The sequence below is a fragment of the Rattus norvegicus genome, chromosome 4 (assembly GCF_036323735.1).
Source record: "Rattus norvegicus strain BN/NHsdMcwi chromosome 4, GRCr8, whole genome shotgun sequence".
NCBI classification, from domain to species: domain Eukaryota; kingdom Metazoa; phylum Chordata; class Mammalia; order Rodentia; family Muridae; genus Rattus; species Rattus norvegicus.
The window spans coordinates 21,414,595-21,440,187 of NC_086022.1; the positions used below are offsets into that span (position 1 = coordinate 21,414,595).

General features: G+C 37.7%; 1 protein-coding gene and 1 long non-coding RNA gene across 4 annotated transcripts in view; one reads left to right on the top strand and one right to left on the bottom strand.

Annotated features, from left to right (window-relative positions):
* The window catches only part of Sema3e (semaphorin 3E), a 257,764-nt gene that overhangs the window by 161,909 nt on the left and 70,262 nt on the right, over positions 1-25,593 (bottom strand). The gene's annotated exons all lie outside the window — the stretch shown is intronic.
* On the top strand, positions 1,789-15,585 carry LOC134486716 (uncharacterized). Its single transcript, XR_010066071.1, has 2 exons — positions 1,789-3,290; positions 3,752-15,585. It is a non-coding gene; the product is annotated as an uncharacterized LOC134486716 (long non-coding RNA).

The following is a 25,593-nucleotide window of genomic DNA, read 5'->3' on the forward strand; positions in this document are numbered from 1 at the left end:
ATTTCTGCTGTTTGAGTATTAGTGAAAGGGAGAGGAAATGCTAAATTGTCTCATTACTCACCGAGTTAGCAATTCTAGGAATCTGGAGAGAATATTTGTGAGGGGCTATGCCACATTCCAAGAAGCAGGTGGCATGTTTAATGAATTTAAACAATCAGTGTGTGTCATGGAGAACAAAAGGCTCCTGGTTACTTATGGCAGTGTGAGTTCTTAAAAGTTATCTCTGAATAAAGCTCTATAAGACATAAAAATAAAGTTTCTTCCTGATCTTTCAGTCCTGGGATTCGATATCCCCTCTTTCTGTCCTCTTACACTGTACTTTCCACCTACCCCTCATTTCTGTGGGCCGAGGTTCTCTGTTTTCCTTGTCTCATGGGTGCACTTCCCAACTCTCCAGCTGTTGTCTGAGGCCTTCTGTCAGCAATTCCAAATGGATCAGGATGTCCGTCAGAGTCACTGCCCTGAGATGTCTCCTGTGCTTCTGCCCTGCAGCAGCTCACTGCACCACCCACTGTTGACCTGCACCCTGCCTTGAGAGCTCAGAGGGTCTTTTAAGTCCTTCCTGACTCAATGGTTCTCTTGTAGTTTATTATCCTGTCTTGGGAGGGTACATCATGTGACAGTGTCCTATGAAATGGCAAATGAAACTGATCTCCCTAGTGACTTGCATGTTTGTCCTATGTTTTGTGTTAATTACCCTCCTTTGGGTTAATTAATAATTTGATTGTATAAAGACTTCGATGTTAGATATCATTTCTCACTGAACTTTGAAGACAATTTTTGTTGTCTCCTGAAATTGGAGTTGAATCTGTGGGTAAAACAATAAGCAATTTTGAACTCTAAGAAATTAGTACTGTTTCTTTTCCCTGGTGCCTCAGGGAATCTCTTCCTAAAGTGTCACAGTAATGACCGTTGAGTTAGAATGCTGCCTTTAATAAACCTGGCCACCTGAGCACATCATTTTTCTTTCCATATCAGGAAGAAACTTTCTGGGGCTGGAGAGATGGCTCAGCAGTTAGGAGCAATGGTTGCTCTTCCAGAGGTTCTGAGTTCAATTCTCAACAACCACATGGTGGCTCAGAACCATCTGTAACATTGTTGCTCTCTTCTGGTGTATCTGAAGACAGCGACGGTATACACACCTATATAAAATAAATAAATCTTTAAAAAAAAAGAAGAAACTTCCTTCTTCCTTCAGTGACTTTACAGATACTTCTCTATCACATGGCATACCTTCTTTCTACATTTTCTCCTCACTGAACTTTTGAGTGGCATCAATTTTTCACATTTTTCTCATTTATTTCCTTTGGTTGTTCTCTCTACTCATGGGCTACTTTTTCAGTTTTAACCTTTAAAACAGTGCTTGGGCTATTTAGTCTTTATTTTAAAAGCCACAGAGCGTTGCTTTTCCACTCCCATGTAAATAGAATTTGACCTTGGTTCCTGGATACTGTGCCTTCTCTAGTTTGTAAGAAGTTCTCTCTTGAAATATAATTCTGCTCCCTCTATGTCTCTCTATTCAAATAATTTTATCTCTGTATTCCATTTTAGAAGCCCCTCTCAATTTTCCATCCTTCTTGAGTTACATGCTTATAGTTAATGGATCAAGAACATTAGCTTTTAAAGCCACAGGTCAAGACCTGACAACTGTGTGAATGACTGAGATGGCGTTGGCAGACTATTTCTTTAAGAAATCCAGGCATCATAACTTAACACTATGTTCTCTGTGAGTAGCTTACTAGTGTTATAGAAAGCAGCTAACATTCTGAATCATTATGAGGGAAAAGGTAGATGGTCCTCAATGACTGGCTGCCCCTGTCATGAACTTCATCATAAAGGCCGATTATGTGCATTTCTTCCCAACTTCACAGTCAGAGACCTGTGTCCAATGTGGACACAACTTAAGCAAAGGGGCTAACAGTGTAAATATCAATCTAGACAATCATGCCAGGATCAGGCTTCTCAAACACCTTCACCATGCCTCAAGATGAGTTTCTGAAAGGCACTTCCTCTGCCAGATTTCTTTGGAATCCTTTGTGCCTAGAGAAACCATTTCCAATATGGCCAGAGGTGAGTCCATCCCCTACTGGAGAGATTACTGTCATTGTCGATAACTACAGGGCCATGACTGGCCCCAAACACAAATCTAACTGTGATGATGTAAACGAAAGATCCATCATTGGGCCACTAAGTCGCTATGATCAGCCTACCCATCCCTTCCGCTGCTGTATAAACAGGCTACTCAGGATTCCAAAGTAACTGGGCTGAAAGACACTTCCTTGTGCTGCCTGCCTGGTGTTTCAACATCAGGCCCAGTATAGATGTCTCTTGTGCTGTCTCTTCTTGCCTCTTTTCAGTAGAGCAATCCTATATGGTAACATGAATTAAGAAGTGGAAGCAGCAGAGGTACCAGGACATAGAGATGACAATAGCAGCAAGGACAATGACAATGGTGACATGGAAACTGAAAAATTGATCATCAAATACAGCAAAAAGTGGCAATCTCTGTGTTATATTCATAGCATCAGGTGACTTAAAGGTAGTCACCTTTACAACAGCTTAAAAAGCAAGAGGACCTCCCCAACCCTTGAACCTTCCTGGCACCATCCACAAAGAGGATCTGGCAGTCAGTGGGTTAATAAAAGGCTCGGCTCTCTGCCATTCTGATGTCATATGTGCTGCTTGTCTGGTTACTAAGTATCCCATAATTCTTGAGCACCAGTGGAGTGCCCAAGTTTTTACTTCAGCTGCTAAACACATTCCTAGTAATGGTTTCTAAGGTCACCTTGAAAATAGCAACTGAGTGTAGTAGTTAATTAATCAGCCAGATTCCCAACAAATGAAGAAGCCGTTCAACATCCCAAGAGGAACTGGGGCATGAAATAGACAACAAGAGGAAAATGAAGAGCTAATAAAAGGCTGAAAGGATTCATAGAAGAAAACACAAAGGCATTGATAGCCATGGAGTTGTCATGTCTTGAGTTGTCATGGCTGAGAGCTGTTAACTTTGACTACTGCCAACGGCCAAGTTATTAGAATACCTGAGGCCTTCACAGGAACTGAGATTCTTGAAGGGCAAAGGAGTCTGTGTTTCAGTCATACAAGCAGATTACAACACTGAAGGGCACCATTTACTATTGCTTTCTCTTACATGCTTGAACACAGAGGAAACAAAAGCCACGAGTCAAGATTTCTGCTTTGTTTTCTATGTTTTCTACAGAAGTAGAACAAAAGTATCAGTCAGCTAATTAGCAGTAGCTAGATTCATTATGGTTCCATAAACAATCAAGGTAAGTGAAAGAATATTAGCTTGGCTGGGGAGGGAAGGCTCACAGGATCAAGGAAATTTATGTTTTGTACGACACCACGGGACAAGGGGAGAAAAGAATAGAGTGATACGTCTACTAGTGACAAGGAAACATGCCTCCCTAGATCCTTCACGAGGAGCATGACCAGCTAGGCACCTTGACTTTGGCCTTGTAATCTCAAGAACTATGAGAGAACAGATTTCTACTGTTTAACAGAATCAAGTTCATGGAGCATTTTGTGTAGTTCCTGGGGTGCAAGAACATCTGATTTCAAGGCTTCACTATTTTCTTGGAGCCGGTAAGCATAGAGGACAAAGATTTACTAGTCCATTAGTACTATTGTAAGCATGATATAGAGAAACCATGGTTCAGTTGAGTATAATGTTTAAATCTCTGCCTATTTCACCTCAATTATTTAACCTATTAAGCAATTAATATTACAGGTTCAAATCTGAGAGTGAATAGCCAAGTACAAAATTAAATTTGTTACTGTCAAAACCCATAAAGATCGGCATGATAAATTTTACAGTCAAGCTTCTTCTTCAAGTCAAGTCATTTTTAATTGTCATGTATGGATGCATACAACTACAAATATCAGCACTGAAAGCCTGAGAGAAATTAAGTATCTTATTATTAAAGCAACTCTCCTCCGAACCAGGAGTTGTTTAAATAATTTCATTTACTGACTCTACTGGCAAAATGTTTTGACTAAAATCAAATTATTTAAATATTAATTTTTAATTTAATTTTAATGTTAAAAACAAATACATTTCAGAAGGAAACATGAGAACAAAATAATGTAATGAAACTCCATGAAAATTTATTATCTTCTGTATGCAGTAAGTCTTCCGGAGGGGAGGCCTAGTGCACTGTGCTAACTGTAAAGACTTTAAGTATCTGGAAAATATGCTCTGAAGTGATGAAGTAAATACTTTTTAGATAGTGAGTCCTTTGTGTCTTTACAGAAATCCCCCAGACAAAGCTTGAGATTAAAAGAGTATTCAAGTTGCCCATTCTACCCCATGTGAAGGGCTATCAGTCTAAGAGATTGTTTGAAATCGTTCACATAGTGATCACTGGAATGTGACATAAGTACTTTTAGCAGCAACTAAAGAATCTGAAAACTTTCTGGGAAGTAGGCCTTCAGGTGCTTGGAAGCTGTGCACTTGTTTCTCCTCTATCTCATAGCCTTCCTTGTAAGTACACATACTCAGTGGAGAGCATCCCATCTCACAATGCCACAGGGATTGTGTCAATGTATTTGGCTATGCCTGTACCTTTCTACCAGTACTGAGGTACCCAGGAAGGCACCAGAAGAATAGGAGTGCTGAATATTCTCTTTGCATGCTCTTGATAATTAGTAGAAAATCTCACTGTCAAAAGCTAAATATAGAAATTATGTATAACACAGTACGTTAAGAAGGTAAAGTATCTCATTAGACTAAATGTTGTTTTCAAATTTATCAAACATTGGGTCAAACCCAATGTGTACATGTTTTCATTCTAACATTTATAATGTTTAGGTAGATAGGTATATTGTATGTAATCCAACTGGTATAGAACATTTCACCATTTACTAAAAGATATTGACTAAAGAAGAGTCCACTGTGGCTTTGCAGAGCACCAGACAAAGCTAATGAATGATGGGAACTAGCTACAGTAGGTTTAAGTAAAAAAAATAAAGAAAGAAAATGTGTGGTGTGATCACTAAAGTAGAAATCGGGAATCGAAATACTTCTTTAATTGGGCAGAGTATTAAAAATAAAAACCTTCAAGAGTTCCTGCTTACTCTCCCTCCTTCCTCCTCCTCCCCTAGTTTTGTATATGATTGCACTCTCTTCTTTCTGTCTGTAGACAGGAGACTAAATGGGGACAAAATGAGCTGGCAAATGGCCAGTAATTAGGCTTGGACAGACCTCCTTCAACTCCAAGTCAGCAAAAGTGCCCCTCAGTGTCAGAGAATGAAGGGTTACAACTAACTGCAAAAATAAAATAAGGTAAAATAGTTCTACCACATTGCAAAGCACAAAGCTGGGTAAACAAGGTGTCTGGAAGAAAATGGCTACTAATTAACAGTAATTTCTATACCATTCCTTAATAGGCTTGAACCTAGCCTTTTTCCAAGAAGATGAATTTCCTAATATTTGTGTACTTGTAGACATCTAGAAATTGGGTTTAAAGTTTTGGAATAAATCCTGTTTAAAATTATTAGGAAAATTGAGTTTGAAGATGGAAGGATATAGCAACTATGTTCAGGATGCTTTTCCATCACAAAAACTCTATATATTCTTTGGATATCTCTTTTCAAAGGTTCTGCAGCTTTGGCCTCAACATACCTATTCTTGTCAGCTACACTCATGATGAGGACAAACTTAGCAGTTCCCTTTTTACCACATCTCATCTGCAGTTTCCCTCATTAATTGGATTGCTTAACTGTCACCTCTAATGATGAGAGAGTACCATGCACATCTAGCCCATTCATCCACGGTTTGGTTTCTTACATTGAGTTTCATGGACAGAAAGTGGGGCTTGTGTGCTTGTTAAAGTTTGTAAAAATCAATCACCAAAGTTTTTCAAGAGATAGACAAAGGGAAATAATCATAAATACAGTAATGAAGACTTATAAAATGTATCTTGAATAAATAAAAACAAAAAATCAATAAATATGGGTTAATGGATAAAAGCATTATGTATATAGAGTTTACAGAAATATTACATATCTTCCCCCAAACTCTTTTCAACTATAAATTAGAAGAAAGTAAAGAAGGGAGAAATAAAAATATAGATCTGTCGACTCTGGAGATTGGAAGTGAGCTGTTCCCCAGTGTTCATGGGTTGGGAACTTTGTTATCAGGGTGCTGGCACTAAGAGCTGTGGCCCATTGAAGATGAAAAGTTAACAGGCAACCTTGGGTCAAATGACAGAACTGTGGGACTCAGCCACTACTTTGCTTCTGTTTTGGCAATGTGATCATTTTCTTGGCATTCGAGATCCCAGCATTCAGTAAGTGCTGATGTGCAGTAGGAGGTTGGGTCATATGAGGAAGGGGAGAAATTAGCAATTTACCAATTTATTACCTTACCAAACTTTTTACCTTTTGGACCTCTGAAACTGAGTTAAAGAATCATTTCTTTATGGAGTGAAACTGCCTCTAGTGTTTCAATATAGTCACAGGAAACAAAGTCGCACATGCCACAAACGTGGAGGAGTCAACATTTTCTAAGTTACTAAGAATCCCTCCAATATTTGACATTTTTAAATGAACTACAAGAAGAAATCAAGATACATTGAGTCTACTTTATTCTTTTAGAACAAAGCTCATATACTTCTTTATATCTTGTGATTATGATGTAAACACAATATCAAGTTATATATCCATTAATACTTTGTGATGTCTGCTTTTCTTGGCCCGATATTAATGCACTGATCAAAAGGAGATGATGTCTGAGTGGGCCTTATGCTTTGATGCACATCATTATTCTAAGGGACATGCTACTAAGTATTAATATGCTTGTTCTTTACATAGCCTGGGGGTAGGCCATCTCATTTTCTCCGTTAGAAAGTTGAATAGAAGTGCTCGCTATGAAACTTCTCAAGTAATAATACAGGAATCTTGGCTCAGCATATTTGTTTTGAAACAATTCATAGAAGTTCCTCTTATTACTAACAAACACCAGAGTGACTTTTCTTAATGTTCTATTTGCTGAGTGACGTATAACTGGATAATCTCTTGATTATAAACAAATAATGGGAGCTGTTCCTTTAGAAAGTATTTATTAGTGTCTGGAGTGGATAAGCACAGAATCCAGGACCCTACAGTAATCCTTCACCTCCTATTCTGCCATCCTCTTAAATTGCCTTGATTTCTTTGTTGGGTTTCTGGGGTTATTTCTTCCTTCTTTGCCTCTGTCGAATGACAGTAACTACGATATGTGATAGAAGACATCCTATGTGAATGAAGGGAATTACTCCCGTAGATTTTGAGAGTACTACCAACAATGTTCAGCTGTAAAAGCTTTCTACTGATGTCTGTGAGGGAGAGGCACTTTGCCCAAGGTCAAGCTCCTTCCCTGGGCAGCCCACATCTGCAACTGCTCCATAAAAGTCAGAAGCGGGTGAAAGCAATGGTCTCCCTCTGGGATGCAGTGGCTGGCATCACATGCATCCCCTTGCTTCTCCTCGCCCAGCCTTGTTTCTTCCACTCCTTCCCTGTGGTCTCTAAGATCACTCTGCAAACTCACCACTCTCCCCAACACCAATTCTCTGGAAACTCTACATCAATTACCTCCCAATATCAATTCCAGTTTGGTGAAATGTAATTTGTCAACGAGTCTCCTCTAAACACAGTGAACTATGTAAGGCTATGGTCAATGTCAGGGGAAACAGGCAGCAGCAGTGCCTTTCCCTCTCCTCTTGACCAGTGAAGGAGGAGGGAGCAATCAGGGTGAAAAGGTTTTGCTTGTTATTTTATCTATGCTGTTTCTTTCCCTGATTGCGTGTCGTGAAGTGGGAATTTCTGGTTTTGTTGGATAATTAAAGTAGCTTTTGAAAAATTTAAGCCTACAATGTAACATCATTTCACCCCAGTAGAACACTGCACTATCTTAGCCCTAATCTTGGGTTTGTTTTCCATGTATCCAAATCATATCAGGGGTTTAAAAGCAGTTCACACCAAAGTTTAGGCATAAGAATTGTTCTTACAGAATAAAGAAAGTTCAACAGAGTCAACTAACCTGGACCTTTGGGGTTCCCGGAGTGATCATAGGCTGGATCTCAGCCTCCCCTATCCCACACACATATGTAGCAGGGTGCAGTTTGGTCTTCATGTAGCTTCCCCATCAACTGGATTGGAAACTATCCCTGAATCCTTTGAATCCTGTTCCCTAACTGCCTTGTCTTGCCTCAGTGACAGAGGATTCGCCTACTCTGGCAGTGACTTCATGTGCCAAAGATGAGGTTAGGGTGGGAGGGTGGGGGTAGAGAAATGAGAGTTGGGATGGGGGTGATACCCTGGGAATCTCCCTTTTATTAAAGAAGGAGGGGGAATTGGGGGGCAGAACTGAGAAGGGGACTAATATTGGGATGTAAAGTGAATGAATGAATAAATAAGAATTCCTCCACAGCTTTTTCTCTTTTTGTTTTTGTTGTTTTTATTTCTGGACAAATGATGAGTAACAGAACCATACTCATTAACTGTATTCACTAGCAAACACTGTGCTCTTTCTATTTTAAGGCATATTTTAAGTATTTATTTTAGATAAATGATTCTAGTACTTGGAAAATTTTTACTCAGAGAAATAATATTAGGATTGTGGTTTAGATTATAGCTTCCACAGAAAATACTGCAACATTAAGCTGAAACTAAAAGAACATTATCCAAAACATATTTTTAGTCTTTCAAAGAGTAATCAAAATATTTTCATGAGACTGTTTTGCTTTTATTTCTGAAACTTTCAAGAGAACATTAATTAAAGTGGCCTTTATATAATCATTAAATAAAACAATGTTGTAGAAATATTTAGCATAAGGATAAAAATATCATAGAATACAATTGTTATTGTTGTTATTATTAAAACAAACACTAACTTTTTTTTCTCATGAGCTTTACTAATCCCCACTTAGTGACTCAGCCATGGGTACATGGGCTCAGCCCATGTTTATGTGGGACTTCAGTTAACACAGTATCATAAACAATCTAATTTATGGACCATATGGTTTTATGAGGGCTTCAAATATATGCTAAAATAGTCATATTTTGTTTAAAATGCATAATTAATTTTATTGACATAGATAATGGTTCACATACCATCAATGTATCAAACAAAATTGTGTGAAGATTCAGTTGCCTAAATATACTTCAAATGAACCTGGCAGGTACTCAGCTTGGCATAGGAGTATCATCACTCAATCCTGCCTCCTTTGAAGACTTACGTGCCTGAGTTTATCAATACAGTGTATGAAGCTTCACATATTTAGTCTGGATTTCCTTTCCTAAGCTGTAAATCTAGATCCTGATTAATATAAAATCATGGGATCTTCTGACCAGGACACACTATATAGCCACTGAAAAGCACAACTGAGGGCCATTTGTTCTGCTTACAACAACTTCTGATATATATTGTTTTAACACAAGTATTCATGAATTCAGTGAGCAGGAGTCTATTGTGTTTTGCGTGTACACACACACACACATACACACACACACATATATATATGCAATATATATATATATTGTGTGTATACACAGGTTTTTATTCAAATTGTTATACATCTTCTTATGACAAAGAATATGTTTGGAGTCCAGTATAAAGTTTTATCTTGGTACCTACTATAATAAAAAAAATAACATAAGCAGCCTGTCTTAATGTCCACTATAACAACTCATAAGTAAGCACTGAAGGACAATATTTTGTTTATTTCTTTGCATTTGTTTATTTGTAGCGAAAATCAAACAAGGAGAAAAGATCTTGGGAATGTATACACTCAGTCCATATTATTATATTTTCTTAACATGCCACACCTCAAAAGCAAAGCTAATTTATTTTTAAACAATAAGTTAGTTTTGTGCACTTATTTTATTTCATTGAAATAATTATATCTCTAACAAATCTTTATTAACCTAGTTAAATTTTAATTTCCAATAGATGTTAAGTACAAAAATGCATAAATTTTAAGGTGTCCAAATGTTTTCTATTTAACAAGTATTTTACTTTTATTGCTGCAAAAATTATGATAGGAAATTGTGTTACAGTATATTATTTTATTAATTTGAATCATCTTAAGACAAAAGGTTAGCACCTATGAAAACAACTTGAGTCTAAATATTAGACATTGTTACATCCGAGGATTCTCAAGAGCTGGGACATGTGGCTCTGGGCTCTCAAACCGGTGTGATTAATTTGAGTTTTGAAAGCCATCATATGTTGCTGTCTGCTGTTTCTTCTCAGGAAAAACATGCACAAATTAGAGAAGCCTGACAGAGATATATCAAAGGAAAACTTTAAGATATTTAAGGACAAACTCATTTCAGAGTTTAAGGGTCTCCATTTTACTAGACTATTTTTCTTGCTAAGTTGATGACACATCTTCTTTGAACTTGAAAACATAAATGAAGAAAAAGAGCTCTTCTCATATTCTTAATAATCAGGTTGAATTAATATCCAGATCCTTGACCATGGAAAGCCATATTCAACAGACTTTGCATCTGGAAAGGTGATTTACCATTCCTCTTCCCTGTTAGAGATGAATATAGGAGGGCAGACACAAATCGTATCTCATTCTTAGAAGAGGGACTAGCACATATAAAAAACCAAATTAATGGTTGAATGGGCTATTACCAGGCTAACAAGGCACCACTTTTTCTTTTCTTTGTTCTACCCTGGTTGAAATAACCCAACCAGGAATCCTGATATCTGGAATCTAATTATTGTTTGAATAATTCTTTCACTAACATCAGCTGAAAAGGAAGATTTTTTAAAAAATTATATGGTTTTTGTAGGCTTTGAAAATGTTCCCAGTTTTAAGATCAGAATGAGATGAAATCACTTCATGTCTAAATAAACAAAAAAGCAACAAAAATAAAGATGACGCCATATTTTATTTTGCACATTTGTGTTGGTTAATAAACACAATCTCACAATCGCAGATCCTGTGGATGGTGTGTAGACAGTTTGTAACCTATGTGCTTGCTGCATAAGCATGAGGATGTGACTTTGATCCCCAGAACTATATAAAAAGCATGGCATATTGGTACATGCTGGGGAGGTGTCTCACCCCTCAAACAGAATAGCCTAATCAGCCAGTTCCAAGCCAAGGAGAATCTGTTTCAAAACTAAGGTAGATGCTACCCAAGGAACCATATCTACAGTCTAAGGTTGTCCACTAGCCTCCTTGCATATGAGATGTGCATATATGCATTTTCACCTTACACACACACACAATCTCCAAGATAAATGGCTAGTTTTTCCAGTCCTTCCTCATTTACTCTGTTAAACGTTCCTGTTCATCTTTCCCAAGACACAAAAAATTCTTACTGAATCCTGCAGTCACTTCCTACGTTCTCTCCTTCATCTGTCCAGTTTCCTTAGGGAATCATATACAGTGCAATAGATATAACCAATATGGCGCCAACTCATTCTCACCCTAAGGCACCCTTTTATTACAGACACAGGGGAAAAAAAGCTATGTAGCTGGAGAAGAGAAAAAAAAAAAAAAAACAATAGAACTTAGTGTCACGCAGCTCCTTCCCCTAAGACAGTAAGCCAGGAGTTCCTTCTCTTTTGTATGTTCCAACAAGATTAGTTACTCTCTAAGTGGGAAGTTTTGATTAAAAAAATCTCTTTTTAGTTTTACCAGTCTACCTACAGAGACCCAAGTAACAGAAAAGGAAATTGTGTTATGGAACTAGTGAGCCTGGGTGGCTGATGTGGGCAGTGCAGATGGGGGCCAGACATGCCTAGCTGCACAGCTGTGCTTTAAGCTAAGTGGCCTTTCTAGAAGGCTTCCCTAGATCGGAGATGCCCTTTGTCACACTTATATTAACTACTTAAATTTTGTTCTGTGTCATAATCATGGGGAAATCTCTTTCTCTGCCACTCTCTCTCTCCCCCGCCCTCAAACAGAATAGCCTAATCAGCCAGTTCCAAGCCAAGGAGAATCTGTTTCAAAACTAAGGTAGATGCTACCCAAGGAACCATATCTACAGTCTAAGGTTGTCCACTAGCCTCCTCCCTCCCTATCTCCCTCCCCTCCTCCCTTCAAACTTCCTATGGTTCACTCCACACACAAGTAGACACAGTTAAGAGAATCTTTTTATCATCTAATATGCACAGTTATGTGTGATCACCATCCAAAACAAGGGTATGCTTAATCTACCTGAGTATCTAAAAGGACATTTTGTACTCTGAATTTTTATTCTTTCAAATACCAGCTAGATCAGGCATGCCACTGTTTACTGATGATGACACTCCAGAGATTCCTGTTTGCAGGTAGCGTTAGGTACTATTATTCTGGAAGCTTTTAGGAGATTGCCTTCCAGTTTCTAGGGTTGTGGTCTTGTAATTTGTAACTTGCAATAGATTCATCTCAATTAATATTCAGTGTACTTTTATTTGTTTTCTATATCGTGAAACTTATCAAAATGATGTAAAATGATAATAAAATTAAGCACCTATTTAAAGCAGTAAAAACAACCAAAAGCTGGCTGGCTGACATAAAGGACTGATTGCACATATTGTTAAATAGTTACAACCCACGACATGCAAATTGGCCTAGAGCAGGAATCTGTATGCCCACTAAAGCAGGTCGCTACCTGTTCTTATACATAAAGCTGTACTGGTAATGGCTCAACTCTGCTAATGTTTTATTCATTATCTGCCCCAATGCCTACGCTGATGCCTAAGCCTAAGCCTAAGCCTAAGCCTAACCCTAACCCTAACCCTAACCCTAACCCTAACCCTAACCCTGACCCTGACCCTAACCTGGAAAGGATAGCAGGGCTAAGAATGACAACTGTATGGCGTCAAAGGCTAATCTACGTAGTATCAGATTCTACAGAATGTCTGTCTAGTTCTTGTTTAAATTAAGGCTTTCAACTTGGAGGGTTAGGTTTAAGATAAGGATTAGGCTGAAAAGAAGACAAAATCCAATTATCCCATCATTGTAAAACAAAGGCTAGGTTCCAGGGTGATGATGAATTATCCTATTGTGGGTGAAGTTCTGTTCCATTCAGTGGTCTCTCACAGGTTCTGAAACTCTCACAACAGCTCATTGAGGAGAGATCTAGTTACATCTTGTTTCTGTGCCTCTGTAGACTCCAGCAATTGATTCTTTGTGAGTCCACTAAATGTGAATGTAACCTTTTCCTATTTAAAATATGACAGTCCCAAAATTTAGGACTTCTTTCCTATTTGTAACAAGTCTTGAGTCTCATAAAGCTGTTCATAATGCTGACCTATGTTCCTTAGACGTATTTGTATCTAACTAGAGGAGTTTTTACTTGTTTTTCTTAGAGATGGTATTGGTGATGGGTCATTTTCTGCCTGAGCTCCCTATGGTGTATGAAAACCTATCAAATTAAAAGTGTAAAAAAAACTTTCTTTTCTTCAAACAGTTAATTATTTACTGGCAGATATTCTAAATGTTTCCACCATTTGAGTACCCCTCACATTGTTGGACATCAGATAAAAATGGCTAAGGATGGCTGCCACCACATCGTTACAGGGTTGTTTAGACTGCTCACATTTGCTTCAAAGACTGCATTCAAGAACCTCTCCTAGGCCTTATGGGAGCTACTAAAATGATTGCTGTTCTGATACTAAAATTTAAAGCATCAATTATAGCTTTACATATTCTGAAATTATGGCCAGAAATATATGCTTCAGGTGTTAGCACCAGTTACTCATTTAAACATGATTCACCAAGTGTATTTTATTAATAAGAGCCTAGGGAAATAAATGGCTATTTATAATATGCACAGGGTAGATAGATATATTTAACATAAGAATAAAAGCCTCATAAGCAGTATATTTTTAAAATTCAAGGAAAAATTCCAAACCTACATTTTTATTAAATCTACATTAAACATAAAGGTGGTTTCCAAAATGAAAGGTTATGTGATGAGAGTAAGATGTCAAGAATTCAGAAAGATTAATAAAACCGAGCACATGCTCATTAATCATGTGTCCTCAAATGGCACACAAGATTCGATTTGAGTTTTTCTCTCTATACCAGTGATGGAATCTGCTTATTTTGTGGAGCAGCCAAAATGTCAACTTGATAAATGAGGTAATTCCTGCAAACATACCTGCTCTGTTGTTTCTTATATAGGTTGATGAATGTATAGAGGGGAAAAAAGATGAATAATTTGCTAAAAATATAAATGAAGCTTTGATCACTTGGACCAAAAGCTTTGATTTGTACAACGATTTGATGAAGTAACAGCTTGTAACAGAATCCATGTCTGTGAAAATATCACTATATCACATGACTTAGTTTGTAAGAAGAGTGTCCTGGTCAACTGACACTATTGTCTGTTATTCGCCCCAATGTGAAGATGTTGAGCAATGGGTAGCAATGTATATTTTAAGTCTACTGCAAAACTGCTTGACATAAAATTAAGTACATATTTCACTTATGGTACTTTTTCTAGTGTCGTTCTTAAAAAATATAGCAATTTGTGTCCCAATATATTTTAATACCAATAAAGCAAATAAAATGATTCTCATGTCTCTTAAACACCCCAGATATGAAAAAATACTCTAGATAATTTGGGGTAGGTATTTTTTGTTAATTCACCACACTTTGAAATAAAATAACTGAAAATAAAGCCATTATAAAAATTAAGGATGGGGAGAAATCCCTACCATTTTCAATAAAGTCCCATGAGAGTGGAATCTTTATACCCATGCACTAATATCCTCACAAGGAACCCTAGAGAGGAGTAACTTTTATGACTTTTTCTTCAAAGTGTTTTATTTTAAACAAAATCCAACATTTCATTCTTATTTTATTCACTTACATCTTGCTATGCACTAGCATCAATATGGACTAAATTAATATCGTGAAAAATAACTACCCATTCAAAAGCAATTCACAGATTCATTGCAATCCCTACCAAAACTACCACAACATTTTTGACAGAAATAAAGTATCCTAAAATTTATATGGAACTACAAATGATCATATATAACCAGAGCAACCATTAGCAGCACCGATAATTCTGGAGAGATTAAAATTCCACATTTCAAGATATACTGTAGAGTTTTAGTAAGAAAAAGAGGATGACACTAGAATAAAGACAGCATAGACCAGTGGAACAAAATAGATCTAATCATGAATGCAGGTAACAATAGCTATTTACTATTTGACAAAGATGCAAAAATGCATGCTCAAGGAAAAATCAATATTTTCTTTTAAAGGTGCTGGGGAAGACTGGATGTCCCCATGTAGATGACTTAAATTAGACCCATATTCAGTGCCATGCACAGAAATTAGCTCCAATTGATTAGATTTCAAGATGAATTGGGAAATGCTGGAATTGCTGCAAGAAAAACATATGCTATGCCCTACTGGTATAGGCGTATGGAAGGACTTTTGCCCAGTGGTTAAGGCCAACCATTGACAATTGTGACAGCATAATGCTCAAAAGCTTCTGTAAAACAAGTGAAAGTTTAATGAAGAAAATGTCCATACTCTAGGAGAGAATCTTTACCAGTTACATATCTGACAGAAGATTAATACCCAGATTACATTAAAAAGTAAAAAAAAAAAAAAAAAACCAAGATACAAATAACCCAATTTTAAAGATGGGCTATAGAGGAAAGAAAACCGACTAAAAAATATCTCAAAAACAAGCCGAGAAAGAAATTAGGGAAACGACACCCTTCATAATAGACCCAAATAATATAAAGTACCTCGGTGTGACTTTAACCAAGCAAGTAAAAGATCTGTACAATAAGAACTTCAAGACACTGAGGAAAGAAATTGAAGAAGACCTCAGAAGATGGAAAGATCTCCCATGCTCATGGATTGGCAGGATTAATATAGTAAAAATGGCCATTTTACCAAAAGCAATCTACAGATTCAATGCAATCCCCATCAAAATACCAATCCAATTCTTCAAAGAGTTAGACAGAACAATTTGCAAATTCATCTGGAATAACAAAAAACCCAGGATAGCTAAAGCTATCCTCAACAATAAGAGGACTTCAGGGGGAATCACTATCCCTGAACTCAAGCAGTATTACAGAGCAATAGTGATAAAAACTGCATGGTATTGGTACAGAGACAGACAGATAGACCAATGGAATAGAATTGAAGACCCAGAAATGAACCCACACACCTATGGTCACTTGATTTTTGACAAAGGAGCCAAAACCATCCAATGGAAAAAAGATAGCATTTTCAGCAAATGGTGCTGGTTCAACTGGAGGGCAACATGTAGAAGAATGCAGATCGATCCATGCTTATCACCCTGTACAAAGCTTAAGTCCAAGTGGATCAAGGACCTCCACATCAAACCAGACACACTCAAACTAATAGAAGAAAAACTAGGGAAGCATCTGGAACACATGGGCACTGGAAAAAATTTCCTGAACAAAACACCAATGGCTTATGCTCTAAGATCAAGAATCGACAAATGGGATCTCATAAAACTGCAAAGCTTCTGTAAGGCAAAGGACACGGTGGTTAGGACAAAACGGCAACCAACAGATTGGGAAAAGATCTTTACCAATCCTACAACAGATAGAGGCCTTATATCCAAAATATACAAAGAACTCAAGAAGTTAGACCGCAGGGAAACAAATAACCCTATTAAAAAATGGGGTTCAGAGCTAAACAAAGAATTCACAGCTGAGGAATGCCGAATGGCTGAGAAACACCTAAAGAAATGTTCAACATCTTTAGTCATAAGGGAAATGCAAATCAAAACAACCCTGAGATTTCACCTCACACCAGTGAGAATGGCTAAGATCAAAAACTCAGGTGACAGCAGATGCTGGCGAGGATGTGGAGAAAGAGGAACACTCCTCCATTGTTGGTGGGATTGCAGACTGGTAAAACCATTCTGGAAATCAGTCTGGAGGTTCCTCAGAAAATTGGACATTGAACTGCCTGAGGATCCAGCCATACCTCTCTTGGGCATATACCCAAAAGATGCCTCAACATATAAAAGAGACACGTGCTCCACTATGTTCATCGCAGCCTTATTTATAATAGCCAGAAACTGGAAAGAACCCAGATGCCCTTCAACAGAGGAATGGATACAGAAAATGTGGTACATCTACACAATGGAATATTACTCAGCTATCAAAAACAACGAGTTTATGAAATTCGTAGGCAAATGGTTGGAACTGGAAAATATCATCCTGAGTGAGCTAACCCAATCACAGAAAGACATACATGGTATGCACTCATTGATAAGTGGCTATTAGCCCAAATGCTTGAATTACCCTAGATCCCTAGAACAAAGGAAACTCAAGACGGATGATCAAAATGTGAATGCTTCACTCCTTCTTTAAATGAGGAAAAAGAATACCCTTGGCAGGGAAGGGAGAGGCAAAGATTAAAACAGAGACTGAAGGAACACCCATTCAGAGCCTGCCCCACAGGTGGCCCATACATATACAGCCACCCAATTAGACAAGATGGATGAAGCAAAGAAGTGCAGACCGACAGGAGCCGGATGTAGATCGCTCCTGAGACACACAGCCAGAATACAGCAAATACAGAGGCGAATGCCAGCAGCAAACCACTGAACTGAGAATAGGTCCCCCGTTGAAGGAATCAGAGAAAGAACTGGAAGAGCTTGAAGGTGCTCGAGACCCCAAAAGTACAACAATGTCAAGCAACCAGAGCTTCCAGGGACTAAGCCACTACCTAAAGACTATACATGGACTGACCCTGGACTCTGTCCCCATAGGTAGCAATGAATATCCTAGTAAGAGCACCAGTGGAAGGGGAAGCCCTGGGTCCTGCTAAGACTGAACCCCCAGTGAACTAGACTATGCGGGGAGGGTGGCAATGGGGGGAGGTTTGGGAGGGGAACACCCATAACGAAGGGGAGGGGGGAGGGTGATGTTTGTCCGGAAACCGGGAAAGGGAATAACACTTGAAATGTATATAAGAAATACTCAAGTTAATAAAAAAAAAAAAAAAAAGAAATATACAGAACCTAAAAAAAAAAAAAAATATCTCAAAAAGTGTTTGTCATCCTTAACTATTAAGGACATGCAAATAGAAACAACTTTAGGATTTCATCTTACCGGAGTCAGAATGCAAAGATAAATAGAGCACCAAGAGCAAATGGTGGTGAGGAGGTGAGGGAAGGGACACTCATACATTTCGTTGGGTTTGCAAACCGGTGCAGCCACTCTGAAAATTAGTGTGCAGAATTCTCAAAAAGCTAAAAACAATATAAACTATGGCCCAGCAACACCACCCCTTGTCACATTCTCAAAACCAAGACATCCACACATCCCTGCTCCGCCATGTTCACTGATGCTGTGCTCACAGTGGCTAGAGAATGGAAACAACATAAATGTCTTTCTGCTGACAAATTGATACTGATAATTCAATACATAGTACAATGGAACTATAAAGAAAATGAAGTTAAGAAATCTGCAGATTAATGTATGAATCTAGAAAGTATTATATTGAACTTGTAACCCAGACCTATAAAATGAAAAGCCACAATTTTCTTATTTGTATTTCTTAACTCCAACTCTTTACATATTGAGTATAAAGCCTTGAGTAATGGTGGAAGACAGGAAAATAAAAAGGGACCATGAGGAGTGGAGGAAAGGCCCTAGAGCAGCAGTTGAATGACCTTTCACAGCGGTCACCTACTACCAACAGATACATTACATTTCATAGTAACAACAAAATTACAGTAGCAATGAAAATAATGGTTGCGGGGTTCACCACAACATGAGGAATTGTATAAAGGGTGGAAGCATTGGGAAGATTGAGAACCACTGCCCTAGAGATATGAAGGGCAGGATACAGTTAATATGAAAAGGAAATGAGGACTATAGGGCTATTCTTTAAGTTGTGAAGAAGGACAGAGGATAGTACAGAAGGAGAGGAAATGAGGAGGAATAAACAACAGTAAGGAGGTTGGTACCAAAAAAGCCATAAGGAATCATAATTTTATACTTAATTTTATATTTAATGTGTGTATGCACACACACACATAATATAGTGAAGTTATTTGCTCTAATTACAAAGACTATTAACAGATAGGAACCATAGGAAGTAATTATGATGGGAGTAATTATGATCATTAGGGAGAGGCTGCAGCCCAACAGGAAGACAGATAACTCACCCTTACTTTCCTCCTTTAGAGAATCTTGGGTTTGAGTTTCCAGAATGGTGAGAAATATCTTTCCATTACTTAAGACATGCCATTGTAATACCTTGTTAGAGTTATCCCCAGCTGACTCAGACATACTTGGTCATGCTTTAAATAGTCAAATATCCCCATCAAATTCTTCAATATTTGTTTTGAAAAATAGCCATGCAGTTTTCTACTCCGTAGCTCTCCACCTCTTCAATTTCTAAGCCTTAAAACAGTGCTGCTCAACCTTCCAAATGGTGTGACCTTTTAATACAGTTTCTTATGGTGTGGTGACCTCCAACTGTAAAATTATTCTCATTGCTACTTTTTAACTGTATTTTGCTACTGCTATGAATCATAATCTAAATATTTTTAGAGACATTTGTCGAAGGGGTCTTAAGTCATAGATTCAGAGAACCAAAACCCTACAGTAATTGTTTTAACTGAGAAACCCTCCCTCTCTTTGTGCCCCAAGGCAATGTCCAGAAACATATTAAATTGTCAAAACCAGAAAACAAAAGGTGGAGATTCTTTCCTTCTAATGGATAGAGAGAAAGAATGTTTAAGCTGTTCTTAAATGTACCAGACAACTATGCAAAACAAATCGTGATCTCTTCTCAGGTGTCAATTGTCGTAGGATGAGCAACAGTGGTCTAGAGGAAAGCATATTTCATCCCATCACTCTTAGTGACCTTTGGATTGCAACGTAGCCCCAGATCTACATGCCACCACCAATGTGGATGAGTTTAGCACATTTCTATAACCTCAACCACAATCTTCCTGTCGTTTAACTATTGCTGTAAATAGGGCAAGGAGTCCTCCAAATCCTCCTCCTAACCTTAAGCAAACAATCCACTTTCAACTAGTCTCTATTAATTTCTGTATTCTGGTATCTTTTGTGAATGGAGACACATAGTAAAACCTCTCTGCCTCTCCTCTTTAACTCAACAACCTGCATCCAGACTCATCTAAAGAAACATTTCTGTCAGTATTCATTCTGCTGAGTAGCTACTCTATAGCATTGTGTCTGTTTATTCATGGATGGAAATTTGGGAACTTCCTATTTTCAGTCACCCTGAGTAATGCTGTTATAACCATTTGAATATAAGTCTCTATGTAGGCATGTTTTCATATCTATCTAGCAGGATTGCATGGTTGTAACAACTCCATATGTTTGAGAAAAAGCTGCCCCAAACGTCTTTACCTTTGTAGGTTCCCACCAGCATTGTGACAGTTCTGATTCTTCACATTCTCCCTAAAGCTTCGTAATTCTAGTTAAGGTGATTTTGATTAACACTTAAATAACTTTTCATGTTTGTTGGCTGTCTGTAGGTCCCTTTTGGGGAATCTCTACTCTAGATGTCTGTCTCCCAACATACCCCAAATGTTTTTCATCAAGCATATCTGAAAATCCCATTCTCCTTCTCACAAGATACTGAAATTGTGAAACCAGTATTTAATTTTTAACTTGCTATGTAAGTATATCAATTTTTTAAAAAAAAAAAGCTTTGGTCTTGTTAAAGTTGGGTGGATAGGGAAGTGAAAAAGACCTTGGAGGAGACAAACATACCAAAATATATTGTATGGAAATAAATTTTAACAAAAAACAAATAAGTAAATAAAACTGAGGAAAGGAATATAAAAAGAACAAAATAATAACATTTACTACTCTAGAATGATTGCCATATAACTGTAATTTTTGTGTAGTTCTCAATGCCATATACCTATGTTTGTTTCCTTAGTTGTAATACCCTGTCAAAATATCAAAGGAAATCTTATCTTCTTGTGAATAAATATCTTTTCGAGCCATGGAGTCTGACATCTTATTTGGAGATCTCTGGTTGATAGATCCATAGGATCCTCTTCCTCCCTTCTATTGGAGATTGTCTTCCTAGGCCCCTAACTCCTTTTGTATGTAGTCCTTGCCTCTTAAAGGTTCTACCCCTTCCTTGTGGTTACAGACACTGCTTGTCAGGGTCTTAAAATGTGTCCCTGGGAGAGGTTCAATATCCAAATCACTGTTGGATATTGTAGTGCCTTTAATACTAGCTCTGAAAACAAAGAGGTAAGTGGTTCTTTGTGAATTCATTTTGATCTACAAAGCATGTCCAAGCCAGTCACAGAGACTGTCTTCCCAAAATATCCAACCCATAACAAACAGTAGAATGATGGCATAAAGGTGGTGTACTGTGAAGATTTTCTGCTCTACAATGATGTAAGTGAAATGGTTCCGGGGTTAAAAGCACCTACCATACCTGCCTAATACCTGAGATTTGCTGATAATCTATTTACAAAATAAAGATTCTCCCTTTCTTCTTCTATAAGCAGATATCCACTGTTTCCTGTATGTCCAGAACATTTCAGTTTATTGCACAGAGGATGAGAGCAGCTTTGCTATTAGGCGAAACACAACAACTGGGTGGAAAAAGAACTTTCTGAAAATCTGAAGGTGACAGTTTGTCAACACTTGAGGAAAGTCTTCTCTTAATTACACAAAACTGGATATTACATTACTTTTAGGTTAAAAACATGAATTTTAATGGATAAAAACAGCTCAAAGTTAAGATAGTATATATCTGGCTGATGAGGCAGCTCAGTGGTAAGATGTGTGTTGTCAGGCCTGGTGAGCTGGCTTTAAACCCCAGTACCCATTTGGTGGAAAGTGAAAATGGACTTTTGCAAGCTCTCCGATGACCTCCATATTTTCCCAGCAGCATGTGCAAGCCCACTCACATATACAGATTCACAATAAATAAGTAAACAAACAAACAAACAAATACATAAATGGAATGCTTTAAAATTCTATATATCTTTGCATATTTTAAAGAGAGAACAAATTGGTGCTCCTGACCCATCAAAGGAACATCTCCCTGTCTCCTACTACCTGATGTTGTATGGTTTTTCTTGCCACACGACTCTCTTGTGGCATTATGTGCAACCATAGCTTCAGAAAACAACAGAGTCAAGTGACCATAGACTTTTGAAACCGTGACTCAAATTTTCCTCCTTTTGAATTGTGTCATGTATTAAATTACAGCAGTCAAAAGCTAATGAACACATCTACTAAATCCTATTAATTTATAGTGTTTTATCATTTGCAAAGTTCAATAGCACTACTGGTCCTTGAGTATCCCAAGTCATCTAAAACACAGAGGTTTCAGGTAAATACAAAGTTTTTTATTTTTCTGGAAAAAAAAATGGAGTCCACGATCAGAATGGTTACATCCTATCTGAATTGCCTGTGCTTGAAATGAAGACAGTTATTTTTAGATGAGCAAATCCATAAGCAATAAATTAATTTATACATGTGGTTAATTTGCTTATGGAGAGATAGGCAAAGACATTCTGCATATTAATGTCACTACTTTAGAGAAAGTACTAGAGTACAAGAAGTCTCTAGATTTTTAGCTATACCTCTGAGTTTCTTGCTAAAGGGCCTGGGCTGGGCTCATCTCTCAACTCTTCAGAAGTGCTTTGAAGTGGCATGAGGGTGGTAATTAACGTTTCTAAGAGTAGGGGAAGCTGGGGCCATATCTGTCAAGTGCCTTGCCTTGTTTCAGCATTCAGCAGAGTAGCCAGCCTCTCCACACAGCGGAGGTCAGTAAGATGAATAAATAAGCAAACAAATTACACCTGAGAATGAGAGGCTGCACTGTCAAGAAAGCAAGAGTACACAAAATTATGGAAGAAGATGCTACAGCAGTCAGCAAGTACTGGAAGTCCTGCTCTCTCCATCAATTCTTCCTCTCTGCTGGAAAGAAGCAAAATAGGAGTCGTTTCTTCATGCAACCTTCCAGTTCCTCAGAGAACGTGGAAAAAGACAGCCGCACTCTGGCATCCTAAGAGAGTCAAATATACTAAGTGCAGGTGGCTTGGGTTTTCTAAGTTAGGGTAAAAACATTTCCCCAAAGAGCCCTCCTAGAAGGGAGGGCACAAAAACAGACTGCTGAAGAGGCCCCTAGAGGAGCAAACAGGAGGAAGCACAGTCTTTGGAGAGCAGGTTGGATGAGCTTGGCAAAATCAGCTTTCTGCTGCAGTCAGTCACATCCCTGCAGGGTTTAGCTCTCTAAAAGTCCTTTGGAGGGACTTCCTGAGAACCAGGGAGGAAGCAGAACTTTCCAATACAAAGTTAGCTAACCCAACAGAAAACCCCAAGGACATTTAGAGACTTAGTAGCTGTTGAAATCGTTTTCTTTGTTAAGTCTACTTTATATTTACAAAGATGCAAAGATTTAAGATGCAAGCACACAGAAATCAATGTGATTTTCTTCTAAAATGTTGAATATCTGAATAAGCAAATGAAATGCATAGAGAAAAGTTGACCTTTTCCAAAGCATGACTAAAAATAAGATTAACAATTCAGCCTAGAATGCAAGTAGAAGATAGTCATTTTATTGCTGTCAAAGATTATAGTCTTAATTTTATCTTGTCTCCCTCCAGAGACAGTGTGTTCCCAAGTAACCTGGGTTGGAATTAAGCTTATGATTCTCCTGCATTCTCTCTTCAAGGGCTGTGACTTCATGTGTTCACCACTGTGCATCACCTAGCTTTGCCTTTTTCTTCCCTAGACTACTTGGTGTTGTGATCAGCTTTAAAAACATGTCTGTCACTATACTTTAAACTACTAAATGATAAAATTTAGATGGTTTGTGGATCTGTTTTCAAAATAGACTTCTGATGGTATGTCATGGATATGAATTTATAGATAAAAATTTAAACAAGAAAAGACATAATAAAAAATTTAATGAAAGCAATTGTGCAGCTTGTACTTTCAAAATACATCCACTTCTTTACATCTGTATAGATTTGTTTTTGAAAGCTTACCCATCTTAAGACTTTAGGGAAAGTACCTTATGTGTTGACAGAATTCATTTCCCCAAAGTATACAACCTGTAAGGCTGATATCAAACAATTTATACTACTTTCTATGTAGTATATGTTCAATAAGTGGCTGCCATTGCTATCAGTATTTTAGTGATAACAATGACAGAATGAATTGAATTTTGGTGTGGGGTAACTGGCACAAAGAAATGTAAAGCTGTTTGACTGAATCAGTCGAAAAAACTAAACCGTTCAGATGGCAAATACAACTCATTACCCTGCCTGGCAAATTTGGTTTGATCTCTGACTCATACATAGTGGAAAAGAGAACTGTCTCCCTCTGTCCTTCACACTCATGATGTGGAGCATACACACACACACATCACAAAAACCAATGGAGTGCAAACACACACACTCACACACACTCACACACACACACACACACACACATAACATTACATCACAAAATAGACTATGAAATCTTGTTTTAAAGAAAGAAAAGACCCACATATTTTATGTATACCCTAACATATGTAATATATTATGCCAAAAGTATCAATAAGAAAAAATTTAGAGATTTCTATGTTACATTCGTGAAAGGAACAAATGTAGTTAAGGGTTACAACCACATAAACACTTTTACTTTGATTCTGTTGGGCCTGTGGTGATGTGCCCAACTCATATTAATTCAAGTCTACAGTTCTGATCTCTTAGTGTGGTAAAGTTCCAGCTCCTATCATCTTAACAAGCTCCTTTTTAATGAGAAGCTTGTGATTTCATGGGTAGAGAAGTTCACGGTGATATATTCTCATAAAAATGCTTGGAGGAAACCAGCAAGCTAAGGCAGCTTAGCTTGTACTAAACCAGTAAAGTGAACTCCTCCTGGTGAAAAGAAAATGACATAGGTGGAAAGAAGTGGGGGGGATTGGGTAGATGTGGCTCTTTTCCTGGGCAGGGGAATGACTGTTTTCTTTGTTCTGCATACCTATAAAATGACGCACCAGGCATGCTGACTTCAGAGCTGAGAAGCACTGTTGTGTTAAGTGTCAGGCAAAAAGAAAAGAAGAGAAAAACCTCAGAGTCAAGAGTGGTTCTGTTCCAGTCTGGTTTCATCTGTTTTGCTCCATAACCCTTAAACGTTACATAGGTCAAAAATCCCTGGTTTGTTCTATGTTCCATTTCGTCTCTCACCCTGAAGAGCACTTCAATTGCTACTTCTCTTTTCTGCTTCACATAACAGGTTCATTTAGAATGAAGACATTAACCAAAAATGCTGTAAAGTGCCAATTAAATTATTTCCTGTGATTTCATAAGACATCTTAGACGCAGACATCTGTATAATTGCCTTGTAGAAAATAGTAACTCTTTATGGGCTTCTAATGACAGGAAGGTTAAAACATGCTTAAGAGGGATCTGTAAATTCTTCATATTGTTTCCTTCCGTCACCATTTATTTAAAACCTTAATTGAAGATAATTGAAAATCACAGTGCTTGAACAAATCCAGTGTATATGATATCAAATAATGATATCACTTAGAAGCCATGCTAATTCCTCATTTGAACAGCTGCACACATAAATAATTATCATCTCTAAACTCTAGGCTGATTACTATTTACTTGTGGGAT